Source organism: Oncorhynchus mykiss, unplaced genomic scaffold (assembly GCF_013265735.2).
Source record: "Oncorhynchus mykiss isolate Arlee unplaced genomic scaffold, USDA_OmykA_1.1 un_scaffold_503, whole genome shotgun sequence".
Lineage (NCBI taxonomy): Eukaryota > Metazoa > Chordata > Actinopteri > Salmoniformes > Salmonidae > Oncorhynchus > Oncorhynchus mykiss.
In genome coordinates this window covers 21,655-48,554 of record NW_023493950.1, presented here as the reverse complement: position 1 = coordinate 48,554, position 26,900 = coordinate 21,655, and the positions used below count along the sequence as shown (strand labels likewise).

The 26,900-nt window shown below is 44.1% G+C and overlaps 71 non-coding genes across 71 annotated transcripts; all 71 read left to right on the top strand.

Annotated features, from left to right (window-relative positions):
- Positions 1-178: 178 nt before the first annotated feature.
- LOC118958876 lies at positions 179-297 on the top strand. The gene has a single exon (XR_005047645.1). It is a non-coding gene; the product is annotated as a 5S ribosomal RNA (ribosomal RNA).
- A 260-nt stretch (positions 298-557) lies between these two features.
- Positions 558-676, top strand: LOC118958875. Its single transcript, XR_005047644.1, has one exon. It is a non-coding gene; the product is annotated as a 5S ribosomal RNA (ribosomal RNA).
- A 260-nt stretch (positions 677-936) lies between these two features.
- LOC118958873 lies at positions 937-1,055 on the top strand. The gene has a single exon (XR_005047642.1). It is a non-coding gene; the product is annotated as a 5S ribosomal RNA (ribosomal RNA).
- A 260-nt stretch (positions 1,056-1,315) lies between these two features.
- Positions 1,316-1,434, top strand: LOC118958872. Its single transcript, XR_005047641.1, has one exon. It is a non-coding gene; the product is annotated as a 5S ribosomal RNA (ribosomal RNA).
- A 260-nt stretch (positions 1,435-1,694) lies between these two features.
- On the top strand, positions 1,695-1,813 carry LOC118958871. Its single transcript, XR_005047640.1, has one exon. It is a non-coding gene; the product is annotated as a 5S ribosomal RNA (ribosomal RNA).
- Positions 1,814-2,073: 260 nt separating this feature from the next.
- LOC118958870 lies at positions 2,074-2,192 on the top strand. The gene has a single exon (XR_005047639.1). It is a non-coding gene; the product is annotated as a 5S ribosomal RNA (ribosomal RNA).
- Positions 2,193-2,452: 260 nt separating this feature from the next.
- LOC118958869 lies at positions 2,453-2,571 on the top strand. Its single transcript, XR_005047638.1, has one exon. It is a non-coding gene; the product is annotated as a 5S ribosomal RNA (ribosomal RNA).
- A 260-nt stretch (positions 2,572-2,831) lies between these two features.
- Positions 2,832-2,950, top strand: LOC118958868. The gene has a single exon (XR_005047637.1). It is a non-coding gene; the product is annotated as a 5S ribosomal RNA (ribosomal RNA).
- A 260-nt stretch (positions 2,951-3,210) lies between these two features.
- On the top strand, positions 3,211-3,329 carry LOC118958867. The gene has a single exon (XR_005047636.1). It is a non-coding gene; the product is annotated as a 5S ribosomal RNA (ribosomal RNA).
- A 260-nt stretch (positions 3,330-3,589) lies between these two features.
- Positions 3,590-3,708, top strand: LOC118958866. The gene has a single exon (XR_005047635.1). It is a non-coding gene; the product is annotated as a 5S ribosomal RNA (ribosomal RNA).
- A 260-nt stretch (positions 3,709-3,968) lies between these two features.
- On the top strand, positions 3,969-4,087 carry LOC118958865. The gene has a single exon (XR_005047634.1). It is a non-coding gene; the product is annotated as a 5S ribosomal RNA (ribosomal RNA).
- Positions 4,088-4,347: 260 nt separating this feature from the next.
- Positions 4,348-4,466, top strand: LOC118958864. The gene has a single exon (XR_005047633.1). It is a non-coding gene; the product is annotated as a 5S ribosomal RNA (ribosomal RNA).
- Positions 4,467-4,726: 260 nt separating this feature from the next.
- On the top strand, positions 4,727-4,845 carry LOC118958862. Its single transcript, XR_005047631.1, has one exon. It is a non-coding gene; the product is annotated as a 5S ribosomal RNA (ribosomal RNA).
- A 260-nt stretch (positions 4,846-5,105) lies between these two features.
- On the top strand, positions 5,106-5,224 carry LOC118958861. The gene has a single exon (XR_005047630.1). It is a non-coding gene; the product is annotated as a 5S ribosomal RNA (ribosomal RNA).
- Positions 5,225-5,484: 260 nt separating this feature from the next.
- On the top strand, positions 5,485-5,603 carry LOC118958860. Its single transcript, XR_005047629.1, has one exon. It is a non-coding gene; the product is annotated as a 5S ribosomal RNA (ribosomal RNA).
- Positions 5,604-5,863: 260 nt separating this feature from the next.
- Positions 5,864-5,982, top strand: LOC118958859. The gene has a single exon (XR_005047628.1). It is a non-coding gene; the product is annotated as a 5S ribosomal RNA (ribosomal RNA).
- A 260-nt stretch (positions 5,983-6,242) lies between these two features.
- LOC118958858 lies at positions 6,243-6,361 on the top strand. Its single transcript, XR_005047627.1, has one exon. It is a non-coding gene; the product is annotated as a 5S ribosomal RNA (ribosomal RNA).
- A 260-nt stretch (positions 6,362-6,621) lies between these two features.
- Positions 6,622-6,740, top strand: LOC118958857. Its single transcript, XR_005047626.1, has one exon. It is a non-coding gene; the product is annotated as a 5S ribosomal RNA (ribosomal RNA).
- A 260-nt stretch (positions 6,741-7,000) lies between these two features.
- LOC118958856 lies at positions 7,001-7,119 on the top strand. The gene has a single exon (XR_005047625.1). It is a non-coding gene; the product is annotated as a 5S ribosomal RNA (ribosomal RNA).
- A 260-nt stretch (positions 7,120-7,379) lies between these two features.
- On the top strand, positions 7,380-7,498 carry LOC118958855. Its single transcript, XR_005047624.1, has one exon. It is a non-coding gene; the product is annotated as a 5S ribosomal RNA (ribosomal RNA).
- A 260-nt stretch (positions 7,499-7,758) lies between these two features.
- On the top strand, positions 7,759-7,877 carry LOC118958854. The gene has a single exon (XR_005047623.1). It is a non-coding gene; the product is annotated as a 5S ribosomal RNA (ribosomal RNA).
- Positions 7,878-8,137: 260 nt separating this feature from the next.
- On the top strand, positions 8,138-8,256 carry LOC118958853. The gene has a single exon (XR_005047622.1). It is a non-coding gene; the product is annotated as a 5S ribosomal RNA (ribosomal RNA).
- A 260-nt stretch (positions 8,257-8,516) lies between these two features.
- Positions 8,517-8,635, top strand: LOC118958851. Its single transcript, XR_005047620.1, has one exon. It is a non-coding gene; the product is annotated as a 5S ribosomal RNA (ribosomal RNA).
- A 260-nt stretch (positions 8,636-8,895) lies between these two features.
- LOC118958850 lies at positions 8,896-9,014 on the top strand. Its single transcript, XR_005047619.1, has one exon. It is a non-coding gene; the product is annotated as a 5S ribosomal RNA (ribosomal RNA).
- Positions 9,015-9,274: 260 nt separating this feature from the next.
- Positions 9,275-9,393, top strand: LOC118958849. Its single transcript, XR_005047618.1, has one exon. It is a non-coding gene; the product is annotated as a 5S ribosomal RNA (ribosomal RNA).
- Positions 9,394-9,653: 260 nt separating this feature from the next.
- On the top strand, positions 9,654-9,772 carry LOC118958848. Its single transcript, XR_005047617.1, has one exon. It is a non-coding gene; the product is annotated as a 5S ribosomal RNA (ribosomal RNA).
- Positions 9,773-10,032: 260 nt separating this feature from the next.
- On the top strand, positions 10,033-10,151 carry LOC118958847. The gene has a single exon (XR_005047616.1). It is a non-coding gene; the product is annotated as a 5S ribosomal RNA (ribosomal RNA).
- Positions 10,152-10,411: 260 nt separating this feature from the next.
- On the top strand, positions 10,412-10,530 carry LOC118958846. Its single transcript, XR_005047615.1, has one exon. It is a non-coding gene; the product is annotated as a 5S ribosomal RNA (ribosomal RNA).
- A 260-nt stretch (positions 10,531-10,790) lies between these two features.
- LOC118958845 lies at positions 10,791-10,909 on the top strand. Its single transcript, XR_005047614.1, has one exon. It is a non-coding gene; the product is annotated as a 5S ribosomal RNA (ribosomal RNA).
- Positions 10,910-11,169: 260 nt separating this feature from the next.
- On the top strand, positions 11,170-11,288 carry LOC118958844. The gene has a single exon (XR_005047613.1). It is a non-coding gene; the product is annotated as a 5S ribosomal RNA (ribosomal RNA).
- A 260-nt stretch (positions 11,289-11,548) lies between these two features.
- LOC118958843 lies at positions 11,549-11,667 on the top strand. The gene has a single exon (XR_005047612.1). It is a non-coding gene; the product is annotated as a 5S ribosomal RNA (ribosomal RNA).
- Positions 11,668-11,927: 260 nt separating this feature from the next.
- Positions 11,928-12,046, top strand: LOC118958842. Its single transcript, XR_005047611.1, has one exon. It is a non-coding gene; the product is annotated as a 5S ribosomal RNA (ribosomal RNA).
- Positions 12,047-12,306: 260 nt separating this feature from the next.
- On the top strand, positions 12,307-12,425 carry LOC118958840. The gene has a single exon (XR_005047609.1). It is a non-coding gene; the product is annotated as a 5S ribosomal RNA (ribosomal RNA).
- Positions 12,426-12,685: 260 nt separating this feature from the next.
- On the top strand, positions 12,686-12,804 carry LOC118958839. Its single transcript, XR_005047608.1, has one exon. It is a non-coding gene; the product is annotated as a 5S ribosomal RNA (ribosomal RNA).
- Positions 12,805-13,064: 260 nt separating this feature from the next.
- On the top strand, positions 13,065-13,183 carry LOC118958838. The gene has a single exon (XR_005047607.1). It is a non-coding gene; the product is annotated as a 5S ribosomal RNA (ribosomal RNA).
- Positions 13,184-13,443: 260 nt separating this feature from the next.
- On the top strand, positions 13,444-13,562 carry LOC118958837. The gene has a single exon (XR_005047606.1). It is a non-coding gene; the product is annotated as a 5S ribosomal RNA (ribosomal RNA).
- A 260-nt stretch (positions 13,563-13,822) lies between these two features.
- On the top strand, positions 13,823-13,941 carry LOC118958836. The gene has a single exon (XR_005047605.1). It is a non-coding gene; the product is annotated as a 5S ribosomal RNA (ribosomal RNA).
- Positions 13,942-14,201: 260 nt separating this feature from the next.
- Positions 14,202-14,320, top strand: LOC118958835. The gene has a single exon (XR_005047604.1). It is a non-coding gene; the product is annotated as a 5S ribosomal RNA (ribosomal RNA).
- Positions 14,321-14,580: 260 nt separating this feature from the next.
- On the top strand, positions 14,581-14,699 carry LOC118958834. The gene has a single exon (XR_005047603.1). It is a non-coding gene; the product is annotated as a 5S ribosomal RNA (ribosomal RNA).
- Positions 14,700-14,959: 260 nt separating this feature from the next.
- LOC118958833 lies at positions 14,960-15,078 on the top strand. Its single transcript, XR_005047602.1, has one exon. It is a non-coding gene; the product is annotated as a 5S ribosomal RNA (ribosomal RNA).
- A 260-nt stretch (positions 15,079-15,338) lies between these two features.
- On the top strand, positions 15,339-15,457 carry LOC118958832. Its single transcript, XR_005047601.1, has one exon. It is a non-coding gene; the product is annotated as a 5S ribosomal RNA (ribosomal RNA).
- Positions 15,458-15,717: 260 nt separating this feature from the next.
- Positions 15,718-15,836, top strand: LOC118958831. The gene has a single exon (XR_005047600.1). It is a non-coding gene; the product is annotated as a 5S ribosomal RNA (ribosomal RNA).
- A 260-nt stretch (positions 15,837-16,096) lies between these two features.
- On the top strand, positions 16,097-16,215 carry LOC118958829. Its single transcript, XR_005047598.1, has one exon. It is a non-coding gene; the product is annotated as a 5S ribosomal RNA (ribosomal RNA).
- A 260-nt stretch (positions 16,216-16,475) lies between these two features.
- LOC118958828 lies at positions 16,476-16,594 on the top strand. The gene has a single exon (XR_005047597.1). It is a non-coding gene; the product is annotated as a 5S ribosomal RNA (ribosomal RNA).
- Positions 16,595-16,854: 260 nt separating this feature from the next.
- On the top strand, positions 16,855-16,973 carry LOC118958827. Its single transcript, XR_005047596.1, has one exon. It is a non-coding gene; the product is annotated as a 5S ribosomal RNA (ribosomal RNA).
- Positions 16,974-17,233: 260 nt separating this feature from the next.
- Positions 17,234-17,352, top strand: LOC118958826. The gene has a single exon (XR_005047595.1). It is a non-coding gene; the product is annotated as a 5S ribosomal RNA (ribosomal RNA).
- Positions 17,353-17,612: 260 nt separating this feature from the next.
- LOC118958825 lies at positions 17,613-17,731 on the top strand. Its single transcript, XR_005047594.1, has one exon. It is a non-coding gene; the product is annotated as a 5S ribosomal RNA (ribosomal RNA).
- Positions 17,732-17,991: 260 nt separating this feature from the next.
- On the top strand, positions 17,992-18,110 carry LOC118958824. The gene has a single exon (XR_005047593.1). It is a non-coding gene; the product is annotated as a 5S ribosomal RNA (ribosomal RNA).
- Positions 18,111-18,370: 260 nt separating this feature from the next.
- Positions 18,371-18,489, top strand: LOC118958823. The gene has a single exon (XR_005047592.1). It is a non-coding gene; the product is annotated as a 5S ribosomal RNA (ribosomal RNA).
- Positions 18,490-18,749: 260 nt separating this feature from the next.
- On the top strand, positions 18,750-18,868 carry LOC118958822. Its single transcript, XR_005047591.1, has one exon. It is a non-coding gene; the product is annotated as a 5S ribosomal RNA (ribosomal RNA).
- A 260-nt stretch (positions 18,869-19,128) lies between these two features.
- On the top strand, positions 19,129-19,247 carry LOC118958821. The gene has a single exon (XR_005047590.1). It is a non-coding gene; the product is annotated as a 5S ribosomal RNA (ribosomal RNA).
- Positions 19,248-19,507: 260 nt separating this feature from the next.
- Positions 19,508-19,626, top strand: LOC118958820. The gene has a single exon (XR_005047589.1). It is a non-coding gene; the product is annotated as a 5S ribosomal RNA (ribosomal RNA).
- A 260-nt stretch (positions 19,627-19,886) lies between these two features.
- LOC118958818 lies at positions 19,887-20,005 on the top strand. Its single transcript, XR_005047587.1, has one exon. It is a non-coding gene; the product is annotated as a 5S ribosomal RNA (ribosomal RNA).
- Positions 20,006-20,265: 260 nt separating this feature from the next.
- LOC118958817 lies at positions 20,266-20,384 on the top strand. Its single transcript, XR_005047586.1, has one exon. It is a non-coding gene; the product is annotated as a 5S ribosomal RNA (ribosomal RNA).
- Positions 20,385-20,644: 260 nt separating this feature from the next.
- LOC118958816 lies at positions 20,645-20,763 on the top strand. Its single transcript, XR_005047585.1, has one exon. It is a non-coding gene; the product is annotated as a 5S ribosomal RNA (ribosomal RNA).
- Positions 20,764-21,023: 260 nt separating this feature from the next.
- On the top strand, positions 21,024-21,142 carry LOC118958815. The gene has a single exon (XR_005047584.1). It is a non-coding gene; the product is annotated as a 5S ribosomal RNA (ribosomal RNA).
- A 260-nt stretch (positions 21,143-21,402) lies between these two features.
- On the top strand, positions 21,403-21,521 carry LOC118958814. The gene has a single exon (XR_005047583.1). It is a non-coding gene; the product is annotated as a 5S ribosomal RNA (ribosomal RNA).
- A 260-nt stretch (positions 21,522-21,781) lies between these two features.
- On the top strand, positions 21,782-21,900 carry LOC118958813. Its single transcript, XR_005047582.1, has one exon. It is a non-coding gene; the product is annotated as a 5S ribosomal RNA (ribosomal RNA).
- Positions 21,901-22,160: 260 nt separating this feature from the next.
- Positions 22,161-22,279, top strand: LOC118958812. The gene has a single exon (XR_005047581.1). It is a non-coding gene; the product is annotated as a 5S ribosomal RNA (ribosomal RNA).
- A 260-nt stretch (positions 22,280-22,539) lies between these two features.
- Positions 22,540-22,658, top strand: LOC118958811. The gene has a single exon (XR_005047580.1). It is a non-coding gene; the product is annotated as a 5S ribosomal RNA (ribosomal RNA).
- Positions 22,659-22,918: 260 nt separating this feature from the next.
- Positions 22,919-23,037, top strand: LOC118958810. The gene has a single exon (XR_005047579.1). It is a non-coding gene; the product is annotated as a 5S ribosomal RNA (ribosomal RNA).
- Positions 23,038-23,297: 260 nt separating this feature from the next.
- On the top strand, positions 23,298-23,416 carry LOC118958809. The gene has a single exon (XR_005047578.1). It is a non-coding gene; the product is annotated as a 5S ribosomal RNA (ribosomal RNA).
- A 260-nt stretch (positions 23,417-23,676) lies between these two features.
- On the top strand, positions 23,677-23,795 carry LOC118958807. Its single transcript, XR_005047576.1, has one exon. It is a non-coding gene; the product is annotated as a 5S ribosomal RNA (ribosomal RNA).
- Positions 23,796-24,055: 260 nt separating this feature from the next.
- On the top strand, positions 24,056-24,174 carry LOC118958806. The gene has a single exon (XR_005047575.1). It is a non-coding gene; the product is annotated as a 5S ribosomal RNA (ribosomal RNA).
- A 260-nt stretch (positions 24,175-24,434) lies between these two features.
- On the top strand, positions 24,435-24,553 carry LOC118958805. Its single transcript, XR_005047574.1, has one exon. It is a non-coding gene; the product is annotated as a 5S ribosomal RNA (ribosomal RNA).
- Positions 24,554-24,813: 260 nt separating this feature from the next.
- Positions 24,814-24,932, top strand: LOC118958804. Its single transcript, XR_005047573.1, has one exon. It is a non-coding gene; the product is annotated as a 5S ribosomal RNA (ribosomal RNA).
- A 260-nt stretch (positions 24,933-25,192) lies between these two features.
- Positions 25,193-25,311, top strand: LOC118958803. The gene has a single exon (XR_005047572.1). It is a non-coding gene; the product is annotated as a 5S ribosomal RNA (ribosomal RNA).
- Positions 25,312-25,571: 260 nt separating this feature from the next.
- On the top strand, positions 25,572-25,690 carry LOC118958802. The gene has a single exon (XR_005047571.1). It is a non-coding gene; the product is annotated as a 5S ribosomal RNA (ribosomal RNA).
- A 260-nt stretch (positions 25,691-25,950) lies between these two features.
- On the top strand, positions 25,951-26,069 carry LOC118958801. The gene has a single exon (XR_005047570.1). It is a non-coding gene; the product is annotated as a 5S ribosomal RNA (ribosomal RNA).
- A 260-nt stretch (positions 26,070-26,329) lies between these two features.
- LOC118958800 lies at positions 26,330-26,448 on the top strand. Its single transcript, XR_005047569.1, has one exon. It is a non-coding gene; the product is annotated as a 5S ribosomal RNA (ribosomal RNA).
- A 260-nt stretch (positions 26,449-26,708) lies between these two features.
- Positions 26,709-26,827, top strand: LOC118958799. Its single transcript, XR_005047568.1, has one exon. It is a non-coding gene; the product is annotated as a 5S ribosomal RNA (ribosomal RNA).
- The last annotated feature ends 73 nt before the right edge of the window (positions 26,828-26,900 follow it).

Genomic DNA, 26,900 nt, shown 5'->3' with positions numbered 1-26,900 from the left:
GTAAGCAAGGTTAGTTTGTATTTCATCCAACAATCTGTGCTACAAATTATGGCTACAGTATATGCAATTTCTTCCACTTTTTGAGTGACACAAAGATGCTTATCTAAATGGTGAAAATGCAACAGCTGTTAATCAGGCTCACTTTGACTTTACATAGTGCAGCAAGAGATTGTTTCTCGCTTACGGCCACACCGGCCTGAGTACGCCTGATCTCGCCTGATCTCGGAAGCTAAGCAGGGTCGGGCCTGGTTAGTACTTGGATGGGAGACCGCCTGGGAATACCAGGTGCTGTAAGCTTTTTGTCACTGCCTTGTGGAATTTCAACTCTTTGTCCGTTTTTTCCCACAAGGTTGAAATATGTGCCCTCGCTTTGAAATAAGTAAGCAAGGTTAGTTTGTATTTCATCCAACAATCTGTGCTACAAATTATGGCTACAGTATATGCAATTTCTTCCACTTTTTGAGTGACACAAAGATGCTTATCTAAATGGTGAAAATGCAACAGCTGTTAATCAGGCTCACTTTGACTTTACATAGTGCAGCAAGAGATTGTTTCTCGCTTACGGCCACACCGGCCTGAGTACGCCTGATCTCGCCTGATCTCGGAAGCTAAGCAGGGTCGGGCCTGGTTAGTACTTGGATGGGAGACCGCCTGGGAATACCAGGTGCTGTAAGCTTTTTGTCACTGCCTTGTGGAATTTCAACTCTTTGTCCGTTTTTTCCCACAAGGTTGAAATATGTGCCCTCGCTTTGAAATAAGTAAGCAAGGTTAGTTTGTATTTCATCCAACAATCTGTGCTACAAATTATGGCTACAGTATATGCAATTTCTTCCACTTTTTGAGTGACACAAAGATGCTTATCTAAATGGTGAAAATGCAACAGCTGTTAATCAGGCTCACTTTGACTTTACATAGTGCAGCAAGAGATTGTTTCTCGCTTACGGCCACACCGGCCTGAGTACGCCTGATCTCGCCTGATCTCGGAAGCTAAGCAGGGTCGGGCCTGGTTAGTACTTGGATGGGAGACCGCCTGGGAATACCAGGTGCTGTAAGCTTTTTGTCACTGCCTTGTGGAATTTCAACTCTTTGTCCGTTTTTTCCCACAAGGTTGAAATATGTGCCCTCGCTTTGAAATAAGTAAGCAAGGTTAGTTTGTATTTCATCCAACAATCTGTGCTACAAATTATGGCTACAGTATATGCAATTTCTTCCACTTTTTGAGTGACACAAAGATGCTTATCTAAATGGTGAAAATGCAACAGCTGTTAATCAGGCTCACTTTGACTTTACATAGTGCAGCAAGAGATTGTTTCTCGCTTACGGCCACACCGGCCTGAGTACGCCTGATCTCGCCTGATCTCGGAAGCTAAGCAGGGTCGGGCCTGGTTAGTACTTGGATGGGAGACCGCCTGGGAATACCAGGTGCTGTAAGCTTTTTGTCACTGCCTTGTGGAATTTCAACTCTTTGTCCGTTTTTTCCCACAAGGTTGAAATATGTGCCCTCGCTTTGAAATAAGTAAGCAAGGTTAGTTTGTATTTCATCCAACAATCTGTGCTACAAATTATGGCTACAGTATATGCAATTTCTTCCACTTTTTGAGTGACACAAAGATGCTTATCTAAATGGTGAAAATGCAACAGCTGTTAATCAGGCTCACTTTGACTTTACATAGTGCAGCAAGAGATTGTTTCTCGCTTACGGCCACACCGGCCTGAGTACGCCTGATCTCGCCTGATCTCGGAAGCTAAGCAGGGTCGGGCCTGGTTAGTACTTGGATGGGAGACCGCCTGGGAATACCAGGTGCTGTAAGCTTTTTGTCACTGCCTTGTGGAATTTCAACTCTTTGTCCGTTTTTTCCCACAAGGTTGAAATATGTGCCCTCGCTTTGAAATAAGTAAGCAAGGTTAGTTTGTATTTCATCCAACAATCTGTGCTACAAATTATGGCTACAGTATATGCAATTTCTTCCACTTTTTGAGTGACACAAAGATGCTTATCTAAATGGTGAAAATGCAACAGCTGTTAATCAGGCTCACTTTGACTTTACATAGTGCAGCAAGAGATTGTTTCTCGCTTACGGCCACACCGGCCTGAGTACGCCTGATCTCGCCTGATCTCGGAAGCTAAGCAGGGTCGGGCCTGGTTAGTACTTGGATGGGAGACCGCCTGGGAATACCAGGTGCTGTAAGCTTTTTGTCACTGCCTTGTGGAATTTCAACTCTTTGTCCGTTTTTTCCCACAAGGTTGAAATATGTGCCCTCGCTTTGAAATAAGTAAGCAAGGTTAGTTTGTATTTCATCCAACAATCTGTGCTACAAATTATGGCTACAGTATATGCAATTTCTTCCACTTTTTGAGTGACACAAAGATGCTTATCTAAATGGTGAAAATGCAACAGCTGTTAATCAGGCTCACTTTGACTTTACATAGTGCAGCAAGAGATTGTTTCTCGCTTACGGCCACACCGGCCTGAGTACGCCTGATCTCGCCTGATCTCGGAAGCTAAGCAGGGTCGGGCCTGGTTAGTACTTGGATGGGAGACCGCCTGGGAATACCAGGTGCTGTAAGCTTTTTGTCACTGCCTTGTGGAATTTCAACTCTTTGTCCGTTTTTTCCCACAAGGTTGAAATATGTGCCCTCGCTTTGAAATAAGTAAGCAAGGTTAGTTTGTATTTCATCCAACAATCTGTGCTACAAATTATGGCTACAGTATATGCAATTTCTTCCACTTTTTGAGTGACACAAAGATGCTTATCTAAATGGTGAAAATGCAACAGCTGTTAATCAGGCTCACTTTGACTTTACATAGTGCAGCAAGAGATTGTTTCTCGCTTACGGCCACACCGGCCTGAGTACGCCTGATCTCGCCTGATCTCGGAAGCTAAGCAGGGTCGGGCCTGGTTAGTACTTGGATGGGAGACCGCCTGGGAATACCAGGTGCTGTAAGCTTTTTGTCACTGCCTTGTGGAATTTCAACTCTTTGTCCGTTTTTTCCCACAAGGTTGAAATATGTGCCCTCGCTTTGAAATAAGTAAGCAAGGTTAGTTTGTATTTCATCCAACAATCTGTGCTACAAATTATGGCTACAGTATATGCAATTTCTTCCACTTTTTGAGTGACACAAAGATGCTTATCTAAATGGTGAAAATGCAACAGCTGTTAATCAGGCTCACTTTGACTTTACATAGTGCAGCAAGAGATTGTTTCTCGCTTACGGCCACACCGGCCTGAGTACGCCTGATCTCGCCTGATCTCGGAAGCTAAGCAGGGTCGGGCCTGGTTAGTACTTGGATGGGAGACCGCCTGGGAATACCAGGTGCTGTAAGCTTTTTGTCACTGCCTTGTGGAATTTCAACTCTTTGTCCGTTTTTTCCCACAAGGTTGAAATATGTGCCCTCGCTTTGAAATAAGTAAGCAAGGTTAGTTTGTATTTCATCCAACAATCTGTGCTACAAATTATGGCTACAGTATATGCAATTTCTTCCACTTTTTGAGTGACACAAAGATGCTTATCTAAATGGTGAAAATGCAACAGCTGTTAATCAGGCTCACTTTGACTTTACATAGTGCAGCAAGAGATTGTTTCTCGCTTACGGCCACACCGGCCTGAGTACGCCTGATCTCGCCTGATCTCGGAAGCTAAGCAGGGTCGGGCCTGGTTAGTACTTGGATGGGAGACCGCCTGGGAATACCAGGTGCTGTAAGCTTTTTGTCACTGCCTTGTGGAATTTCAACTCTTTGTCCGTTTTTTCCCACAAGGTTGAAATATGTGCCCTCGCTTTGAAATAAGTAAGCAAGGTTAGTTTGTATTTCATCCAACAATCTGTGCTACAAATTATGGCTACAGTATATGCAATTTCTTCCACTTTTTGAGTGACACAAAGATGCTTATCTAAATGGTGAAAATGCAACAGCTGTTAATCAGGCTCACTTTGACTTTACATAGTGCAGCAAGAGATTGTTTCTCGCTTACGGCCACACCGGCCTGAGTACGCCTGATCTCGCCTGATCTCGGAAGCTAAGCAGGGTCGGGCCTGGTTAGTACTTGGATGGGAGACCGCCTGGGAATACCAGGTGCTGTAAGCTTTTTGTCACTGCCTTGTGGAATTTCAACTCTTTGTCCGTTTTTTCCCACAAGGTTGAAATATGTGCCCTCGCTTTGAAATAAGTAAGCAAGGTTAGTTTGTATTTCATCCAACAATCTGTGCTACAAATTATGGCTACAGTATATGCAATTTCTTCCACTTTTTGAGTGACACAAAGATGCTTATCTAAATGGTGAAAATGCAACAGCTGTTAATCAGGCTCACTTTGACTTTACATAGTGCAGCAAGAGATTGTTTCTCGCTTACGGCCACACCGGCCTGAGTACGCCTGATCTCGCCTGATCTCGGAAGCTAAGCAGGGTCGGGCCTGGTTAGTACTTGGATGGGAGACCGCCTGGGAATACCAGGTGCTGTAAGCTTTTTGTCACTGCCTTGTGGAATTTCAACTCTTTGTCCGTTTTTTCCCACAAGGTTGAAATATGTGCCCTCGCTTTGAAATAAGTAAGCAAGGTTAGTTTGTATTTCATCCAACAATCTGTGCTACAAATTATGGCTACAGTATATGCAATTTCTTCCACTTTTTGAGTGACACAAAGATGCTTATCTAAATGGTGAAAATGCAACAGCTGTTAATCAGGCTCACTTTGACTTTACATAGTGCAGCAAGAGATTGTTTCTCGCTTACGGCCACACCGGCCTGAGTACGCCTGATCTCGCCTGATCTCGGAAGCTAAGCAGGGTCGGGCCTGGTTAGTACTTGGATGGGAGACCGCCTGGGAATACCAGGTGCTGTAAGCTTTTTGTCACTGCCTTGTGGAATTTCAACTCTTTGTCCGTTTTTTCCCACAAGGTTGAAATATGTGCCCTCGCTTTGAAATAAGTAAGCAAGGTTAGTTTGTATTTCATCCAACAATCTGTGCTACAAATTATGGCTACAGTATATGCAATTTCTTCCACTTTTTGAGTGACACAAAGATGCTTATCTAAATGGTGAAAATGCAACAGCTGTTAATCAGGCTCACTTTGACTTTACATAGTGCAGCAAGAGATTGTTTCTCGCTTACGGCCACACCGGCCTGAGTACGCCTGATCTCGCCTGATCTCGGAAGCTAAGCAGGGTCGGGCCTGGTTAGTACTTGGATGGGAGACCGCCTGGGAATACCAGGTGCTGTAAGCTTTTTGTCACTGCCTTGTGGAATTTCAACTCTTTGTCCGTTTTTTCCCACAAGGTTGAAATATGTGCCCTCGCTTTGAAATAAGTAAGCAAGGTTAGTTTGTATTTCATCCAACAATCTGTGCTACAAATTATGGCTACAGTATATGCAATTTCTTCCACTTTTTGAGTGACACAAAGATGCTTATCTAAATGGTGAAAATGCAACAGCTGTTAATCAGGCTCACTTTGACTTTACATAGTGCAGCAAGAGATTGTTTCTCGCTTACGGCCACACCGGCCTGAGTACGCCTGATCTCGCCTGATCTCGGAAGCTAAGCAGGGTCGGGCCTGGTTAGTACTTGGATGGGAGACCGCCTGGGAATACCAGGTGCTGTAAGCTTTTTGTCACTGCCTTGTGGAATTTCAACTCTTTGTCCGTTTTTTCCCACAAGGTTGAAATATGTGCCCTCGCTTTGAAATAAGTAAGCAAGGTTAGTTTGTATTTCATCCAACAATCTGTGCTACAAATTATGGCTACAGTATATGCAATTTCTTCCACTTTTTGAGTGACACAAAGATGCTTATCTAAATGGTGAAAATGCAACAGCTGTTAATCAGGCTCACTTTGACTTTACATAGTGCAGCAAGAGATTGTTTCTCGCTTACGGCCACACCGGCCTGAGTACGCCTGATCTCGCCTGATCTCGGAAGCTAAGCAGGGTCGGGCCTGGTTAGTACTTGGATGGGAGACCGCCTGGGAATACCAGGTGCTGTAAGCTTTTTGTCACTGCCTTGTGGAATTTCAACTCTTTGTCCGTTTTTTCCCACAAGGTTGAAATATGTGCCCTCGCTTTGAAATAAGTAAGCAAGGTTAGTTTGTATTTCATCCAACAATCTGTGCTACAAATTATGGCTACAGTATATGCAATTTCTTCCACTTTTTGAGTGACACAAAGATGCTTATCTAAATGGTGAAAATGCAACAGCTGTTAATCAGGCTCACTTTGACTTTACATAGTGCAGCAAGAGATTGTTTCTCGCTTACGGCCACACCGGCCTGAGTACGCCTGATCTCGCCTGATCTCGGAAGCTAAGCAGGGTCGGGCCTGGTTAGTACTTGGATGGGAGACCGCCTGGGAATACCAGGTGCTGTAAGCTTTTTGTCACTGCCTTGTGGAATTTCAACTCTTTGTCCGTTTTTTCCCACAAGGTTGAAATATGTGCCCTCGCTTTGAAATAAGTAAGCAAGGTTAGTTTGTATTTCATCCAACAATCTGTGCTACAAATTATGGCTACAGTATATGCAATTTCTTCCACTTTTTGAGTGACACAAAGATGCTTATCTAAATGGTGAAAATGCAACAGCTGTTAATCAGGCTCACTTTGACTTTACATAGTGCAGCAAGAGATTGTTTCTCGCTTACGGCCACACCGGCCTGAGTACGCCTGATCTCGCCTGATCTCGGAAGCTAAGCAGGGTCGGGCCTGGTTAGTACTTGGATGGGAGACCGCCTGGGAATACCAGGTGCTGTAAGCTTTTTGTCACTGCCTTGTGGAATTTCAACTCTTTGTCCGTTTTTTCCCACAAGGTTGAAATATGTGCCCTCGCTTTGAAATAAGTAAGCAAGGTTAGTTTGTATTTCATCCAACAATCTGTGCTACAAATTATGGCTACAGTATATGCAATTTCTTCCACTTTTTGAGTGACACAAAGATGCTTATCTAAATGGTGAAAATGCAACAGCTGTTAATCAGGCTCACTTTGACTTTACATAGTGCAGCAAGAGATTGTTTCTCGCTTACGGCCACACCGGCCTGAGTACGCCTGATCTCGCCTGATCTCGGAAGCTAAGCAGGGTCGGGCCTGGTTAGTACTTGGATGGGAGACCGCCTGGGAATACCAGGTGCTGTAAGCTTTTTGTCACTGCCTTGTGGAATTTCAACTCTTTGTCCGTTTTTTCCCACAAGGTTGAAATATGTGCCCTCGCTTTGAAATAAGTAAGCAAGGTTAGTTTGTATTTCATCCAACAATCTGTGCTACAAATTATGGCTACAGTATATGCAATTTCTTCCACTTTTTGAGTGACACAAAGATGCTTATCTAAATGGTGAAAATGCAACAGCTGTTAATCAGGCTCACTTTGACTTTACATAGTGCAGCAAGAGATTGTTTCTCGCTTACGGCCACACCGGCCTGAGTACGCCTGATCTCGCCTGATCTCGGAAGCTAAGCAGGGTCGGGCCTGGTTAGTACTTGGATGGGAGACCGCCTGGGAATACCAGGTGCTGTAAGCTTTTTGTCACTGCCTTGTGGAATTTCAACTCTTTGTCCGTTTTTTCCCACAAGGTTGAAATATGTGCCCTCGCTTTGAAATAAGTAAGCAAGGTTAGTTTGTATTTCATCCAACAATCTGTGCTACAAATTATGGCTACAGTATATGCAATTTCTTCCACTTTTTGAGTGACACAAAGATGCTTATCTAAATGGTGAAAATGCAACAGCTGTTAATCAGGCTCACTTTGACTTTACATAGTGCAGCAAGAGATTGTTTCTCGCTTACGGCCACACCGGCCTGAGTACGCCTGATCTCGCCTGATCTCGGAAGCTAAGCAGGGTCGGGCCTGGTTAGTACTTGGATGGGAGACCGCCTGGGAATACCAGGTGCTGTAAGCTTTTTGTCACTGCCTTGTGGAATTTCAACTCTTTGTCCGTTTTTTCCCACAAGGTTGAAATATGTGCCCTCGCTTTGAAATAAGTAAGCAAGGTTAGTTTGTATTTCATCCAACAATCTGTGCTACAAATTATGGCTACAGTATATGCAATTTCTTCCACTTTTTGAGTGACACAAAGATGCTTATCTAAATGGTGAAAATGCAACAGCTGTTAATCAGGCTCACTTTGACTTTACATAGTGCAGCAAGAGATTGTTTCTCGCTTACGGCCACACCGGCCTGAGTACGCCTGATCTCGCCTGATCTCGGAAGCTAAGCAGGGTCGGGCCTGGTTAGTACTTGGATGGGAGACCGCCTGGGAATACCAGGTGCTGTAAGCTTTTTGTCACTGCCTTGTGGAATTTCAACTCTTTGTCCGTTTTTTCCCACAAGGTTGAAATATGTGCCCTCGCTTTGAAATAAGTAAGCAAGGTTAGTTTGTATTTCATCCAACAATCTGTGCTACAAATTATGGCTACAGTATATGCAATTTCTTCCACTTTTTGAGTGACACAAAGATGCTTATCTAAATGGTGAAAATGCAACAGCTGTTAATCAGGCTCACTTTGACTTTACATAGTGCAGCAAGAGATTGTTTCTCGCTTACGGCCACACCGGCCTGAGTACGCCTGATCTCGCCTGATCTCGGAAGCTAAGCAGGGTCGGGCCTGGTTAGTACTTGGATGGGAGACCGCCTGGGAATACCAGGTGCTGTAAGCTTTTTGTCACTGCCTTGTGGAATTTCAACTCTTTGTCCGTTTTTTCCCACAAGGTTGAAATATGTGCCCTCGCTTTGAAATAAGTAAGCAAGGTTAGTTTGTATTTCATCCAACAATCTGTGCTACAAATTATGGCTACAGTATATGCAATTTCTTCCACTTTTTGAGTGACACAAAGATGCTTATCTAAATGGTGAAAATGCAACAGCTGTTAATCAGGCTCACTTTGACTTTACATAGTGCAGCAAGAGATTGTTTCTCGCTTACGGCCACACCGGCCTGAGTACGCCTGATCTCGCCTGATCTCGGAAGCTAAGCAGGGTCGGGCCTGGTTAGTACTTGGATGGGAGACCGCCTGGGAATACCAGGTGCTGTAAGCTTTTTGTCACTGCCTTGTGGAATTTCAACTCTTTGTCCGTTTTTTCCCACAAGGTTGAAATATGTGCCCTCGCTTTGAAATAAGTAAGCAAGGTTAGTTTGTATTTCATCCAACAATCTGTGCTACAAATTATGGCTACAGTATATGCAATTTCTTCCACTTTTTGAGTGACACAAAGATGCTTATCTAAATGGTGAAAATGCAACAGCTGTTAATCAGGCTCACTTTGACTTTACATAGTGCAGCAAGAGATTGTTTCTCGCTTACGGCCACACCGGCCTGAGTACGCCTGATCTCGCCTGATCTCGGAAGCTAAGCAGGGTCGGGCCTGGTTAGTACTTGGATGGGAGACCGCCTGGGAATACCAGGTGCTGTAAGCTTTTTGTCACTGCCTTGTGGAATTTCAACTCTTTGTCCGTTTTTTCCCACAAGGTTGAAATATGTGCCCTCGCTTTGAAATAAGTAAGCAAGGTTAGTTTGTATTTCATCCAACAATCTGTGCTACAAATTATGGCTACAGTATATGCAATTTCTTCCACTTTTTGAGTGACACAAAGATGCTTATCTAAATGGTGAAAATGCAACAGCTGTTAATCAGGCTCACTTTGACTTTACATAGTGCAGCAAGAGATTGTTTCTCGCTTACGGCCACACCGGCCTGAGTACGCCTGATCTCGCCTGATCTCGGAAGCTAAGCAGGGTCGGGCCTGGTTAGTACTTGGATGGGAGACCGCCTGGGAATACCAGGTGCTGTAAGCTTTTTGTCACTGCCTTGTGGAATTTCAACTCTTTGTCCGTTTTTTCCCACAAGGTTGAAATATGTGCCCTCGCTTTGAAATAAGTAAGCAAGGTTAGTTTGTATTTCATCCAACAATCTGTGCTACAAATTATGGCTACAGTATATGCAATTTCTTCCACTTTTTGAGTGACACAAAGATGCTTATCTAAATGGTGAAAATGCAACAGCTGTTAATCAGGCTCACTTTGACTTTACATAGTGCAGCAAGAGATTGTTTCTCGCTTACGGCCACACCGGCCTGAGTACGCCTGATCTCGCCTGATCTCGGAAGCTAAGCAGGGTCGGGCCTGGTTAGTACTTGGATGGGAGACCGCCTGGGAATACCAGGTGCTGTAAGCTTTTTGTCACTGCCTTGTGGAATTTCAACTCTTTGTCCGTTTTTTCCCACAAGGTTGAAATATGTGCCCTCGCTTTGAAATAAGTAAGCAAGGTTAGTTTGTATTTCATCCAACAATCTGTGCTACAAATTATGGCTACAGTATATGCAATTTCTTCCACTTTTTGAGTGACACAAAGATGCTTATCTAAATGGTGAAAATGCAACAGCTGTTAATCAGGCTCACTTTGACTTTACATAGTGCAGCAAGAGATTGTTTCTCGCTTACGGCCACACCGGCCTGAGTACGCCTGATCTCGCCTGATCTCGGAAGCTAAGCAGGGTCGGGCCTGGTTAGTACTTGGATGGGAGACCGCCTGGGAATACCAGGTGCTGTAAGCTTTTTGTCACTGCCTTGTGGAATTTCAACTCTTTGTCCGTTTTTTCCCACAAGGTTGAAATATGTGCCCTCGCTTTGAAATAAGTAAGCAAGGTTAGTTTGTATTTCATCCAACAATCTGTGCTACAAATTATGGCTACAGTATATGCAATTTCTTCCACTTTTTGAGTGACACAAAGATGCTTATCTAAATGGTGAAAATGCAACAGCTGTTAATCAGGCTCACTTTGACTTTACATAGTGCAGCAAGAGATTGTTTCTCGCTTACGGCCACACCGGCCTGAGTACGCCTGATCTCGCCTGATCTCGGAAGCTAAGCAGGGTCGGGCCTGGTTAGTACTTGGATGGGAGACCGCCTGGGAATACCAGGTGCTGTAAGCTTTTTGTCACTGCCTTGTGGAATTTCAACTCTTTGTCCGTTTTTTCCCACAAGGTTGAAATATGTGCCCTCGCTTTGAAATAAGTAAGCAAGGTTAGTTTGTATTTCATCCAACAATCTGTGCTACAAATTATGGCTACAGTATATGCAATTTCTTCCACTTTTTGAGTGACACAAAGATGCTTATCTAAATGGTGAAAATGCAACAGCTGTTAATCAGGCTCACTTTGACTTTACATAGTGCAGCAAGAGATTGTTTCTCGCTTACGGCCACACCGGCCTGAGTACGCCTGATCTCGCCTGATCTCGGAAGCTAAGCAGGGTCGGGCCTGGTTAGTACTTGGATGGGAGACCGCCTGGGAATACCAGGTGCTGTAAGCTTTTTGTCACTGCCTTGTGGAATTTCAACTCTTTGTCCGTTTTTTCCCACAAGGTTGAAATATGTGCCCTCGCTTTGAAATAAGTAAGCAAGGTTAGTTTGTATTTCATCCAACAATCTGTGCTACAAATTATGGCTACAGTATATGCAATTTCTTCCACTTTTTGAGTGACACAAAGATGCTTATCTAAATGGTGAAAATGCAACAGCTGTTAATCAGGCTCACTTTGACTTTACATAGTGCAGCAAGAGATTGTTTCTCGCTTACGGCCACACCGGCCTGAGTACGCCTGATCTCGCCTGATCTCGGAAGCTAAGCAGGGTCGGGCCTGGTTAGTACTTGGATGGGAGACCGCCTGGGAATACCAGGTGCTGTAAGCTTTTTGTCACTGCCTTGTGGAATTTCAACTCTTTGTCCGTTTTTTCCCACAAGGTTGAAATATGTGCCCTCGCTTTGAAATAAGTAAGCAAGGTTAGTTTGTATTTCATCCAACAATCTGTGCTACAAATTATGGCTACAGTATATGCAATTTCTTCCACTTTTTGAGTGACACAAAGATGCTTATCTAAATGGTGAAAATGCAACAGCTGTTAATCAGGCTCACTTTGACTTTACATAGTGCAGCAAGAGATTGTTTCTCGCTTACGGCCACACCGGCCTGAGTACGCCTGATCTCGCCTGATCTCGGAAGCTAAGCAGGGTCGGGCCTGGTTAGTACTTGGATGGGAGACCGCCTGGGAATACCAGGTGCTGTAAGCTTTTTGTCACTGCCTTGTGGAATTTCAACTCTTTGTCCGTTTTTTCCCACAAGGTTGAAATATGTGCCCTCGCTTTGAAATAAGTAAGCAAGGTTAGTTTGTATTTCATCCAACAATCTGTGCTACAAATTATGGCTACAGTATATGCAATTTCTTCCACTTTTTGAGTGACACAAAGATGCTTATCTAAATGGTGAAAATGCAACAGCTGTTAATCAGGCTCACTTTGACTTTACATAGTGCAGCAAGAGATTGTTTCTCGCTTACGGCCACACCGGCCTGAGTACGCCTGATCTCGCCTGATCTCGGAAGCTAAGCAGGGTCGGGCCTGGTTAGTACTTGGATGGGAGACCGCCTGGGAATACCAGGTGCTGTAAGCTTTTTGTCACTGCCTTGTGGAATTTCAACTCTTTGTCCGTTTTTTCCCACAAGGTTGAAATATGTGCCCTCGCTTTGAAATAAGTAAGCAAGGTTAGTTTGTATTTCATCCAACAATCTGTGCTACAAATTATGGCTACAGTATATGCAATTTCTTCCACTTTTTGAGTGACACAAAGATGCTTATCTAAATGGTGAAAATGCAACAGCTGTTAATCAGGCTCACTTTGACTTTACATAGTGCAGCAAGAGATTGTTTCTCGCTTACGGCCACACCGGCCTGAGTACGCCTGATCTCGCCTGATCTCGGAAGCTAAGCAGGGTCGGGCCTGGTTAGTACTTGGATGGGAGACCGCCTGGGAATACCAGGTGCTGTAAGCTTTTTGTCACTGCCTTGTGGAATTTCAACTCTTTGTCCGTTTTTTCCCACAAGGTTGAAATATGTGCCCTCGCTTTGAAATAAGTAAGCAAGGTTAGTTTGTATTTCATCCAACAATCTGTGCTACAAATTATGGCTACAGTATATGCAATTTCTTCCACTTTTTGAGTGACACAAAGATGCTTATCTAAATGGTGAAAATGCAACAGCTGTTAATCAGGCTCACTTTGACTTTACATAGTGCAGCAAGAGATTGTTTCTCGCTTACGGCCACACCGGCCTGAGTACGCCTGATCTCGCCTGATCTCGGAAGCTAAGCAGGGTCGGGCCTGGTTAGTACTTGGATGGGAGACCGCCTGGGAATACCAGGTGCTGTAAGCTTTTTGTCACTGCCTTGTGGAATTTCAACTCTTTGTCCGTTTTTTCCCACAAGGTTGAAATATGTGCCCTCGCTTTGAAATAAGTAAGCAAGGTTAGTTTGTATTTCATCCAACAATCTGTGCTACAAATTATGGCTACAGTATATGCAATTTCTTCCACTTTTTGAGTGACACAAAGATGCTTATCTAAATGGTGAAAATGCAACAGCTGTTAATCAGGCTCACTTTGACTTTACATAGTGCAGCAAGAGATTGTTTCTCGCTTACGGCCACACCGGCCTGAGTACGCCTGATCTCGCCTGATCTCGGAAGCTAAGCAGGGTCGGGCCTGGTTAGTACTTGGATGGGAGACCGCCTGGGAATACCAGGTGCTGTAAGCTTTTTGTCACTGCCTTGTGGAATTTCAACTCTTTGTCCGTTTTTTCCCACAAGGTTGAAATATGTGCCCTCGCTTTGAAATAAGTAAGCAAGGTTAGTTTGTATTTCATCCAACAATCTGTGCTACAAATTATGGCTACAGTATATGCAATTTCTTCCACTTTTTGAGTGACACAAAGATGCTTATCTAAATGGTGAAAATGCAACAGCTGTTAATCAGGCTCACTTTGACTTTACATAGTGCAGCAAGAGATTGTTTCTCGCTTACGGCCACACCGGCCTGAGTACGCCTGATCTCGCCTGATCTCGGAAGCTAAGCAGGGTCGGGCCTGGTTAGTACTTGGATGGGAGACCGCCTGGGAATACCAGGTGCTGTAAGCTTTTTGTCACTGCCTTGTGGAATTTCAACTCTTTGTCCGTTTTTTCCCACAAGGTTGAAATATGTGCCCTCGCTTTGAAATAAGTAAGCAAGGTTAGTTTGTATTTCATCCAACAATCTGTGCTACAAATTATGGCTACAGTATATGCAATTTCTTCCACTTTTTGAGTGACACAAAGATGCTTATCTAAATGGTGAAAATGCAACAGCTGTTAATCAGGCTCACTTTGACTTTACATAGTGCAGCAAGAGATTGTTTCTCGCTTACGGCCACACCGGCCTGAGTACGCCTGATCTCGCCTGATCTCGGAAGCTAAGCAGGGTCGGGCCTGGTTAGTACTTGGATGGGAGACCGCCTGGGAATACCAGGTGCTGTAAGCTTTTTGTCACTGCCTTGTGGAATTTCAACTCTTTGTCCGTTTTTTCCCACAAGGTTGAAATATGTGCCCTCGCTTTGAAATAAGTAAGCAAGGTTAGTTTGTATTTCATCCAACAATCTGTGCTACAAATTATGGCTACAGTATATGCAATTTCTTCCACTTTTTGAGTGACACAAAGATGCTTATCTAAATGGTGAAAATGCAACAGCTGTTAATCAGGCTCACTTTGACTTTACATAGTGCAGCAAGAGATTGTTTCTCGCTTACGGCCACACCGGCCTGAGTACGCCTGATCTCGCCTGATCTCGGAAGCTAAGCAGGGTCGGGCCTGGTTAGTACTTGGATGGGAGACCGCCTGGGAATACCAGGTGCTGTAAGCTTTTTGTCACTGCCTTGTGGAATTTCAACTCTTTGTCCGTTTTTTCCCACAAGGTTGAAATATGTGCCCTCGCTTTGAAATAAGTAAGCAAGGTTAGTTTGTATTTCATCCAACAATCTGTGCTACAAATTATGGCTACAGTATATGCAATTTCTTCCACTTTTTGAGTGACACAAAGATGCTTATCTAAATGGTGAAAATGCAACAGCTGTTAATCAGGCTCACTTTGACTTTACATAGTGCAGCAAGAGATTGTTTCTCGCTTACGGCCACACCGGCCTGAGTACGCCTGATCTCGCCTGATCTCGGAAGCTAAGCAGGGTCGGGCCTGGTTAGTACTTGGATGGGAGACCGCCTGGGAATACCAGGTGCTGTAAGCTTTTTGTCACTGCCTTGTGGAATTTCAACTCTTTGTCCGTTTTTTCCCACAAGGTTGAAATATGTGCCCTCGCTTTGAAATAAGTAAGCAAGGTTAGTTTGTATTTCATCCAACAATCTGTGCTACAAATTATGGCTACAGTATATGCAATTTCTTCCACTTTTTGAGTGACACAAAGATGCTTATCTAAATGGTGAAAATGCAACAGCTGTTAATCAGGCTCACTTTGACTTTACATAGTGCAGCAAGAGATTGTTTCTCGCTTACGGCCACACCGGCCTGAGTACGCCTGATCTCGCCTGATCTCGGAAGCTAAGCAGGGTCGGGCCTGGTTAGTACTTGGATGGGAGACCGCCTGGGAATACCAGGTGCTGTAAGCTTTTTGTCACTGCCTTGTGGAATTTCAACTCTTTGTCCGTTTTTTCCCACAAGGTTGAAATATGTGCCCTCGCTTTGAAATAAGTAAGCAAGGTTAGTTTGTATTTCATCCAACAATCTGTGCTACAAATTATGGCTACAGTATATGCAATTTCTTCCACTTTTTGAGTGACACAAAGATGCTTATCTAAATGGTGAAAATGCAACAGCTGTTAATCAGGCTCACTTTGACTTTACATAGTGCAGCAAGAGATTGTTTCTCGCTTACGGCCACACCGGCCTGAGTACGCCTGATCTCGCCTGATCTCGGAAGCTAAGCAGGGTCGGGCCTGGTTAGTACTTGGATGGGAGACCGCCTGGGAATACCAGGTGCTGTAAGCTTTTTGTCACTGCCTTGTGGAATTTCAACTCTTTGTCCGTTTTTTCCCACAAGGTTGAAATATGTGCCCTCGCTTTGAAATAAGTAAGCAAGGTTAGTTTGTATTTCATCCAACAATCTGTGCTACAAATTATGGCTACAGTATATGCAATTTCTTCCACTTTTTGAGTGACACAAAGATGCTTATCTAAATGGTGAAAATGCAACAGCTGTTAATCAGGCTCACTTTGACTTTACATAGTGCAGCAAGAGATTGTTTCTCGCTTACGGCCACACCGGCCTGAGTACGCCTGATCTCGCCTGATCTCGGAAGCTAAGCAGGGTCGGGCCTGGTTAGTACTTGGATGGGAGACCGCCTGGGAATACCAGGTGCTGTAAGCTTTTTGTCACTGCCTTGTGGAATTTCAACTCTTTGTCCGTTTTTTCCCACAAGGTTGAAATATGTGCCCTCGCTTTGAAATAAGTAAGCAAGGTTAGTTTGTATTTCATCCAACAATCTGTGCTACAAATTATGGCTACAGTATATGCAATTTCTTCCACTTTTTGAGTGACACAAAGATGCTTATCTAAATGGTGAAAATGCAACAGCTGTTAATCAGGCTCACTTTGACTTTACATAGTGCAGCAAGAGATTGTTTCTCGCTTACGGCCACACCGGCCTGAGTACGCCTGATCTCGCCTGATCTCGGAAGCTAAGCAGGGTCGGGCCTGGTTAGTACTTGGATGGGAGACCGCCTGGGAATACCAGGTGCTGTAAGCTTTTTGTCACTGCCTTGTGGAATTTCAACTCTTTGTCCGTTTTTTCCCACAAGGTTGAAATATGTGCCCTCGCTTTGAAATAAGTAAGCAAGGTTAGTTTGTATTTCATCCAACAATCTGTGCTACAAATTATGGCTACAGTATATGCAATTTCTTCCACTTTTTGAGTGACACAAAGATGCTTATCTAAATGGTGAAAATGCAACAGCTGTTAATCAGGCTCACTTTGACTTTACATAGTGCAGCAAGAGATTGTTTCTCGCTTACGGCCACACCGGCCTGAGTACGCCTGATCTCGCCTGATCTCGGAAGCTAAGCAGGGTCGGGCCTGGTTAGTACTTGGATGGGAGACCGCCTGGGAATACCAGGTGCTGTAAGCTTTTTGTCACTGCCTTGTGGAATTTCAACTCTTTGTCCGTTTTTTCCCACAAGGTTGAAATATGTGCCCTCGCTTTGAAATAAGTAAGCAAGGTTAGTTTGTATTTCATCCAACAATCTGTGCTACAAATTATGGCTACAGTATATGCAATTTCTTCCACTTTTTGAGTGACACAAAGATGCTTATCTAAATGGTGAAAATGCAACAGCTGTTAATCAGGCTCACTTTGACTTTACATAGTGCAGCAAGAGATTGTTTCTCGCTTACGGCCACACCGGCCTGAGTACGCCTGATCTCGCCTGATCTCGGAAGCTAAGCAGGGTCGGGCCTGGTTAGTACTTGGATGGGAGACCGCCTGGGAATACCAGGTGCTGTAAGCTTTTTGTCACTGCCTTGTGGAATTTCAACTCTTTGTCCGTTTTTTCCCACAAGGTTGAAATATGTGCCCTCGCTTTGAAATAAGTAAGCAAGGTTAGTTTGTATTTCATCCAACAATCTGTGCTACAAATTATGGCTACAGTATATGCAATTTCTTCCACTTTTTGAGTGACACAAAGATGCTTATCTAAATGGTGAAAATGCAACAGCTGTTAATCAGGCTCACTTTGACTTTACATAGTGCAGCAAGAGATTGTTTCTCGCTTACGGCCACACCGGCCTGAGTACGCCTGATCTCGCCTGATCTCGGAAGCTAAGCAGGGTCGGGCCTGGTTAGTACTTGGATGGGAGACCGCCTGGGAATACCAGGTGCTGTAAGCTTTTTGTCACTGCCTTGTGGAATTTCAACTCTTTGTCCGTTTTTTCCCACAAGGTTGAAATATGTGCCCTCGCTTTGAAATAAGTAAGCAAGGTTAGTTTGTATTTCATCCAACAATCTGTGCTACAAATTATGGCTACAGTATATGCAATTTCTTCCACTTTTTGAGTGACACAAAGATGCTTATCTAAATGGTGAAAATGCAACAGCTGTTAATCAGGCTCACTTTGACTTTACATAGTGCAGCAAGAGATTGTTTCTCGCTTACGGCCACACCGGCCTGAGTACGCCTGATCTCGCCTGATCTCGGAAGCTAAGCAGGGTCGGGCCTGGTTAGTACTTGGATGGGAGACCGCCTGGGAATACCAGGTGCTGTAAGCTTTTTGTCACTGCCTTGTGGAATTTCAACTCTTTGTCCGTTTTTTCCCACAAGGTTGAAATATGTGCCCTCGCTTTGAAATAAGTAAGCAAGGTTAGTTTGTATTTCATCCAACAATCTGTGCTACAAATTATGGCTACAGTATATGCAATTTCTTCCACTTTTTGAGTGACACAAAGATGCTTATCTAAATGGTGAAAATGCAACAGCTGTTAATCAGGCTCACTTTGACTTTACATAGTGCAGCAAGAGATTGTTTCTCGCTTACGGCCACACCGGCCTGAGTACGCCTGATCTCGCCTGATCTCGGAAGCTAAGCAGGGTCGGGCCTGGTTAGTACTTGGATGGGAGACCGCCTGGGAATACCAGGTGCTGTAAGCTTTTTGTCACTGCCTTGTGGAATTTCAACTCTTTGTCCGTTTTTTCCCACAAGGTTGAAATATGTGCCCTCGCTTTGAAATAAGTAAGCAAGGTTAGTTTGTATTTCATCCAACAATCTGTGCTACAAATTATGGCTACAGTATATGCAATTTCTTCCACTTTTTGAGTGACACAAAGATGCTTATCTAAATGGTGAAAATGCAACAGCTGTTAATCAGGCTCACTTTGACTTTACATAGTGCAGCAAGAGATTGTTTCTCGCTTACGGCCACACCGGCCTGAGTACGCCTGATCTCGCCTGATCTCGGAAGCTAAGCAGGGTCGGGCCTGGTTAGTACTTGGATGGGAGACCGCCTGGGAATACCAGGTGCTGTAAGCTTTTTGTCACTGCCTTGTGGAATTTCAACTCTTTGTCCGTTTTTTCCCACAAGGTTGAAATATGTGCCCTCGCTTTGAAATAAGTAAGCAAGGTTAGTTTGTATTTCATCCAACAATCTGTGCTACAAATTATGGCTACAGTATATGCAATTTCTTCCACTTTTTGAGTGACACAAAGATGCTTATCTAAATGGTGAAAATGCAACAGCTGTTAATCAGGCTCACTTTGACTTTACATAGTGCAGCAAGAGATTGTTTCTCGCTTACGGCCACACCGGCCTGAGTACGCCTGATCTCGCCTGATCTCGGAAGCTAAGCAGGGTCGGGCCTGGTTAGTACTTGGATGGGAGACCGCCTGGGAATACCAGGTGCTGTAAGCTTTTTGTCACTGCCTTGTGGAATTTCAACTCTTTGTCCGTTTTTTCCCACAAGGTTGAAATATGTGCCCTCGCTTTGAAATAAGTAAGCAAGGTTAGTTTGTATTTCATCCAACAATCTGTGCTACAAATTATGGCTACAGTATATGCAATTTCTTCCACTTTTTGAGTGACACAAAGATGCTTATCTAAATGGTGAAAATGCAACAGCTGTTAATCAGGCTCACTTTGACTTTACATAGTGCAGCAAGAGATTGTTTCTCGCTTACGGCCACACCGGCCTGAGTACGCCTGATCTCGCCTGATCTCGGAAGCTAAGCAGGGTCGGGCCTGGTTAGTACTTGGATGGGAGACCGCCTGGGAATACCAGGTGCTGTAAGCTTTTTGTCACTGCCTTGTGGAATTTCAACTCTTTGTCCGTTTTTTCCCACAAGGTTGAAATATGTGCCCTCGCTTTGAAATAAGTAAGCAAGGTTAGTTTGTATTTCATCCAACAATCTGTGCTACAAATTATGGCTACAGTATATGCAATTTCTTCCACTTTTTGAGTGACACAAAGATGCTTATCTAAATGGTGAAAATGCAACAGCTGTTAATCAGGCTCACTTTGACTTTACATAGTGCAGCAAGAGATTGTTTCTCGCTTACGGCCACACCGGCCTGAGTACGCCTGATCTCGCCTGATCTCGGAAGCTAAGCAGGGTCGGGCCTGGTTAGTACTTGGATGGGAGACCGCCTGGGAATACCAGGTGCTGTAAGCTTTTTGTCACTGCCTTGTGGAATTTCAACTCTTTGTCCGTTTTTTCCCACAAGGTTGAAATATGTGCCCTCGCTTTGAAATAAGTAAGCAAGGTTAGTTTGTATTTCATCCAACAATCTGTGCTACAAATTATGGCTACAGTATATGCAATTTCTTCCACTTTTTGAGTGACACAAAGATGCTTATCTAAATGGTGAAAATGCAACAGCTGTTAATCAGGCTCACTTTGACTTTACATAGTGCAGCAAGAGATTGTTTCTCGCTTACGGCCACACCGGCCTGAGTACGCCTGATCTCGCCTGATCTCGGAAGCTAAGCAGGGTCGGGCCTGGTTAGTACTTGGATGGGAGACCGCCTGGGAATACCAGGTGCTGTAAGCTTTTTGTCACTGCCTTGTGGAATTTCAACTCTTTGTCCGTTTTTTCCCACAAGGTTGAAATATGTGCCCTCGCTTTGAAATAAGTAAGCAAGGTTAGTTTGTATTTCATCCAACAATCTGTGCTACAAATTATGGCTACAGTATATGCAATTTCTTCCACTTTTTGAGTGACACAAAGATGCTTATCTAAATGGTGAAAATGCAACAGCTGTTAATCAGGCTCACTTTGACTTTACATAGTGCAGCAAGAGATTGTTTCTCGCTTACGGCCACACCGGCCTGAGTACGCCTGATCTCGCCTGATCTCGGAAGCTAAGCAGGGTCGGGCCTGGTTAGTACTTGGATGGGAGACCGCCTGGGAATACCAGGTGCTGTAAGCTTTTTGTCACTGCCTTGTGGAATTTCAACTCTTTGTCCGTTTTTTCCCACAAGGTTGAAATATGTGCCCTCGCTTTGAAATAAGTAAGCAAGGTTAGTTTGTATTTCATCCAACAATCTGTGCTACAAATTATGGCTACAGTATATGCAATTTCTTCCACTTTTTGAGTGACACAAAGATGCTTATCTAAATGGTGAAAATGCAACAGCTGTTAATCAGGCTCACTTTGACTTTACATAGTGCAGCAAGAGATTGTTTCTCGCTTACGGCCACACCGGCCTGAGTACGCCTGATCTCGCCTGATCTCGGAAGCTAAGCAGGGTCGGGCCTGGTTAGTACTTGGATGGGAGACCGCCTGGGAATACCAGGTGCTGTAAGCTTTTTGTCACTGCCTTGTGGAATTTCAACTCTTTGTCCGTTTTTTCCCACAAGGTTGAAATATGTGCCCTCGCTTTGAAATAAGTAAGCAAGGTTAGTTTGTATTTCATCCAACAATCTGTGCTACAAATTATGGCTACAGTATATGCAATTTCTTCCACTTTTTGAGTGACACAAAGATGCTTATCTAAATGGTGAAAATGCAACAGCTGTTAATCAGGCTCACTTTGACTTTACATAGTGCAGCAAGAGATTGTTTCTCGCTTACGGCCACACCGGCCTGAGTACGCCTGATCTCGCCTGATCTCGGAAGCTAAGCAGGGTCGGGCCTGGTTAGTACTTGGATGGGAGACCGCCTGGGAATACCAGGTGCTGTAAGCTTTTTGTCACTGCCTTGTGGAATTTCAACTCTTTGTCCGTTTTTTCCCACAAGGTTGAAATATGTGCCCTCGCTTTGAAATAAGTAAGCAAGGTTAGTTTGTATTTCATCCAACAATCTGTGCTACAAATTATGGCTACAGTATATGCAATTTCTTCCACTTTTTGAGTGACACAAAGATGCTTATCTAAATGGTGAAAATGCAACAGCTGTTAATCAGGCTCACTTTGACTTTACATAGTGCAGCAAGAGATTGTTTCTCGCTTACGGCCACACCGGCCTGAGTACGCCTGATCTCGCCTGATCTCGGAAGCTAAGCAGGGTCGGGCCTGGTTAGTACTTGGATGGGAGACCGCCTGGGAATACCAGGTGCTGTAAGCTTTTTGTCACTGCCTTGTGGAATTTCAACTCTTTGTCCGTTTTTTCCCACAAGGTTGAAATATGTGCCCTCGCTTTGAAATAAGTAAGCAAGGTTAGTTTGTATTTCATCCAACAATCTGTGCTACAAATTATGGCTACAGTATATGCAATTTCTTCCACTTTTTGAGTGACACAAAGATGCTTATCTAAATGGTGAAAATGCAACAGCTGTTAATCAGGCTCACTTTGACTTTACATAGTGCAGCAAGAGATTGTTTCTCGCTTACGGCCACACCGGCCTGAGTACGCCTGATCTCGCCTGATCTCGGAAGCTAAGCAGGGTCGGGCCTGGTTAGTACTTGGATGGGAGACCGCCTGGGAATACCAGGTGCTGTAAGCTTTTTGTCACTGCCTTGTGGAATTTCAACTCTTTGTCCGTTTTTTCCCACAAGGTTGAAATATGTGCCCTCGCTTTGAAATAAGTAAGCAAGGTTAGTTTGTATTTCATCCAACAATCTGTGCTACAAATTATGGCTACAGTATATGCAATTTCTTCCACTTTTTGAGTGACACAAAGATGCTTATCTAAATGGTGAAAATGCAACAGCTGTTAATCAGGCTCACTTTGACTTTACATAGTGCAGCAAGAGATTGTTTCTCGCTTACGGCCACACCGGCCTGAGTACGCCTGATCTCGCCTGATCTCGGAAGCTAAGCAGGGTCGGGCCTGGTTAGTACTTGGATGGGAGACCGCCTGGGAATACCAGGTGCTGTAAGCTTTTTGTCACTGCCTTGTGGAATTTCAACTCTTTGTCCGTTTTTTCCCACAAGGTTGAAATATGTGCCCTCGCTTTGAAATAAGTAAGCAAGGTTAGTTTGTATTTCATCCAACAATCTGTGCTACAAATTATGGCTACAGTATATGCAATTTCTTCCACTTTTTGAGTGACACAAAGATGCTTATCTAAATGGTGAAAATGCAACAGCTGTTAATCAGGCTCACTTTGACTTTACATAGTGCAGCAAGAGATTGTTTCTCGCTTACGGCCACACCGGCCTGAGTACGCCTGATCTCGCCTGATCTCGGAAGCTAAGCAGGGTCGGGCCTGGTTAGTACTTGGATGGGAGACCGCCTGGGAATACCAGGTGCTGTAAGCTTTTTGTCACTGCCTTGTGGAATTTCAACTCTTTGTCCGTTTTTTCCCACAAGGTTGAAATATGTGCCCTCGCTTTGAAATAAGTAAGCAAGGTTAGTTTGTATTTCATCCAACAATCTGTGCTACAAATTATGGCTACAGTATATGCAATTTCTTCCACTTTTTGAGTGACACAAAGATGCTTATCTAAATGGTGAAAATGCAACAGCTGTTAATCAGGCTCACTTTGACTTTACATAGTGCAGCAAGAGATTGTTTCTCGCTTACGGCCACACCGGCCTGAGTACGCCTGATCTCGCCTGATCTCGGAAGCTAAGCAGGGTCGGGCCTGGTTAGTACTTGGATGGGAGACCGCCTGGGAATACCAGGTGCTGTAAGCTTTTTGTCACTGCCTTGTGGAATTTCAACTCTTTGTCCGTTTTTTCCCACAAGGTTGAAATATGTGCCCTCGCTTTGAAATAAGTAAGCAAGGTTAGTTTGTATTTCATCCAACAATCTGTGCTACAAATTATGGCTACAGTATATGCAATTTCTTCCACTTTTTGAGTGACACAAAGATGCTTATCTAAATGGTGAAAATGCAACAGCTGTTAATCAGGCTCACTTTGACTTTACATAGTGCAGCAAGAGATTGTTTCTCGCTTACGGCCACACCGGCCTGAGTACGCCTGATCTCGCCTGATCTCGGAAGCTAAGCAGGGTCGGGCCTGGTTAGTACTTGGATGGGAGACCGCCTGGGAATACCAGGTGCTGTAAGCTTTTTGTCACTGCCTTGTGGAATTTCAACTCTTTGTCCGTTTTTTCCCACAAGGTTGAAATATGTGCCCTCGCTTTGAAATAAGTAAGCAAGGTTAGTTTGTATTTCATCCAACAATCTGTGCTACAAATTATGGCTACAGTATATGCAATTTCTTCCACTTTTTGAGTGACACAAAGATGCTTATCTAAATGGTGAAAATGCAACAGCTGTTAATCAGGCTCACTTTGACTTTACATAGTGCAGCAAGAGATTGTTTCTCGCTTACGGCCACACCGGCCTGAGTACGCCTGATCTCGCCTGATCTCGGAAGCTAAGCAGGGTCGGGCCTGGTTAGTACTTGGATGGGAGACCGCCTGGGAATACCAGGTGCTGTAAGCTTTTTGTCACTGCCTTGTGGAATTTCAACTCTTTGTCCGTTTTTTCCCACAAGGTTGAAATATGTGCCCTCGCTTTGAAATAAGTAAGCAAGGTTAGTTTGTATTTCATCCAACAATCTGTGCTACAAATTATGGCTACAGTATATGCAATTTCTTCCACTTTTTGAGTGACACAAAGATGCTTATCTAAATGGTGAAAATGCAACAGCTGTTAATCAGGCTCACTTTGACTTTACATAGTGCAGCAAGAGATTGTTTCTCGCTTACGGCCACACCGGCCTGAGTACGCCTGATCTCGCCTGATCTCGGAAGCTAAGCAGGGTCGGGCCTGGTTAGTACTTGGATGGGAGACCGCCTGGGAATACCAGGTGCTGTAAGCTTTTTGTCACTGCCTTGTGGAATTTCAACTCTTTGTCCGTTTTTTCCCACAAGGTTGAAATATGTGCCCTCGCTTTGAAATAAGTAAGCAAGGTTAGTTTGTATTTCATCCAACAATCTGTGCTACAAATTATGGCTACAGTATATGCAATTTCTTCCACTTTTTGAGTGACACAAAGATGCTTATCTAAATGGTGAAAATGCAACAGCTGTTAATCAGGCTCACTTTGACTTTACATAGTGCAGCAAGAGATTGTTTCTCGCTTACGGCCACACCGGCCTGAGTACGCCTGATCTCGCCTGATCTCGGAAGCTAAGCAGGGTCGGGCCTGGTTAGTACTTGGATGGGAGACCGCCTGGGAATACCAGGTGCTGTAAGCTTTTTGTCACTGCCTTGTGGAATTTCAACTCTTTGTCCGTTTTTTCCCACAAGGTTGAAATATGTGCCCTCGCTTTGAAATAAGTAAGCAAGGTTAGTTTGTATTTCATCCAACAATCTGTGCTACAAATTATGGCTACAGTATATGCAATTTCTTCCACTTTTTGAGTGACACAAAGATGCTTATCTAAATGGTGAAAATGCAACAGCTGTTAATCAGGCTCACTTTGACTTTACATAGTGCAGCAAGAGATTGTTTCTCGCTTACGGCCACACCGGCCTGAGTACGCCTGATCTCGCCTGATCTCGGAAGCTAAGCAGGGTCGGGCCTGGTTAGTACTTGGATGGGAGACCGCCTGGGAATACCAGGTGCTGTAAGCTTTTTGTCACTGCCTTGTGGAATTTCAACTCTTTGTCCGTTTTTTCCCACAAGGTTGAAATATGTGCCCTCGCTTTGAAATAAGTAAGCAAGGTTAGTTTGTATTTCATCCAACAATCTGTGCTACAAATTATGGCTACAGTATATGCAATTTCTTCCACTTTTTGAGTGACACAAAGATGCTTATCTAAATGGTGAAAATGCAACAGCTGTTAATCAGGCTCACTTTGACTTTACATAGTGCAGCAAGAGATTGTTTCTCGCTTACGGCCACACCGGCCTGAGTACGCCTGATCTCGCCTGATCTCGGAAGCTAAGCAGGGTCGGGCCTGGTTAGTACTTGGATGGGAGACCGCCTGGGAATACCAGGTGCTGTAAGCTTTTTGTCACTGCCTTGTGGAATTTCAACTCTTTGTCCGTTTTTTCCCACAAGGTTGAAATATGTGCCCTCGCTTTGAAATAAGTAAGCAAGGTTAGTTTGTATTTCATCCAACAATCTGTGCTACAAATTATGGCTACAGTATATGCAATTTCTTCCACTTTTTGAGTGACACAAAGATGCTTATCTAAATGGTGAAAATGCAACAGCTGTTAATCAGGCTCACTTTGACTTTACATAGTGCAGCAAGAGATTGTTTCTCGCTTACGGCCACACCGGCCTGAGTACGCCTGATCTCGCCTGATCTCGGAAGCTAAGCAGGGTCGGGCCTGGTTAGTACTTGGATGGGAGACCGCCTGGGAATACCAGGTGCTGTAAGCTTTTTGTCACTGCCTTGTGGAATTTCAACTCTTTGTCCGTTTTTTCCCACAAGGTTGAAATATGTGCCCTCGCTTTGAAATAAGTAAGCAAGGTTAGTTTGTATTTCATCCAACAATCTGTGCTACAAATTATGGCTACAGTATATGCAATTTCTTCCACTTTTTGAGTGACACAAAGATGCTTATCTAAATGGTGAAAATGCAACAGCTGTTAATCAGGCTCACTTTGACTTTACATAGTGCAGCAAGAGATTGTTTCTCGCTTACGGCCACACCGGCCTGAGTACGCCTGATCTCGCCTGATCTCGGAAGCTAAGCAGGGTCGGGCCTGGTTAGTACTTGGATGGGAGACCGCCTGGGAATACCAGGTGCTGTAAGCTTTTTGTCACTGCCTTGTGGAATTTCAACTCTTTGTCCGTTTTTTCCCACAAGGTTGAAATATGTGCCCTCGCTTTGAAATAAGTAAGCAAGGTTAGTTTGTATTTCATCCAACAATCTGTGCTACAAATTATGGCTACAGTATATGCAATTTCTTCCACTTTTTGAGTGACACAAAGATGCTTATCTAAATGGTGAAAATGCAACAGCTGTTAATCAGGCTCACTTTGACTTTACATAGTGCAGCAAGAGATTGTTTCTCGCTTACGGCCACACCGGCCTGAGTACGCCTGATCTCGCCTGATCTCGGAAGCTAAGCAGGGTCGGGCCTGGTTAGTACTTGGATGGGAGACCGCCTGGGAATACCAGGTGCTGTAAGCTTTTTGTCACTGCCTTGTGGAATTTCAACTCTTTGTCCGTTTTTTCCCACAAGGTTGAAATATGTGCCCTCGCT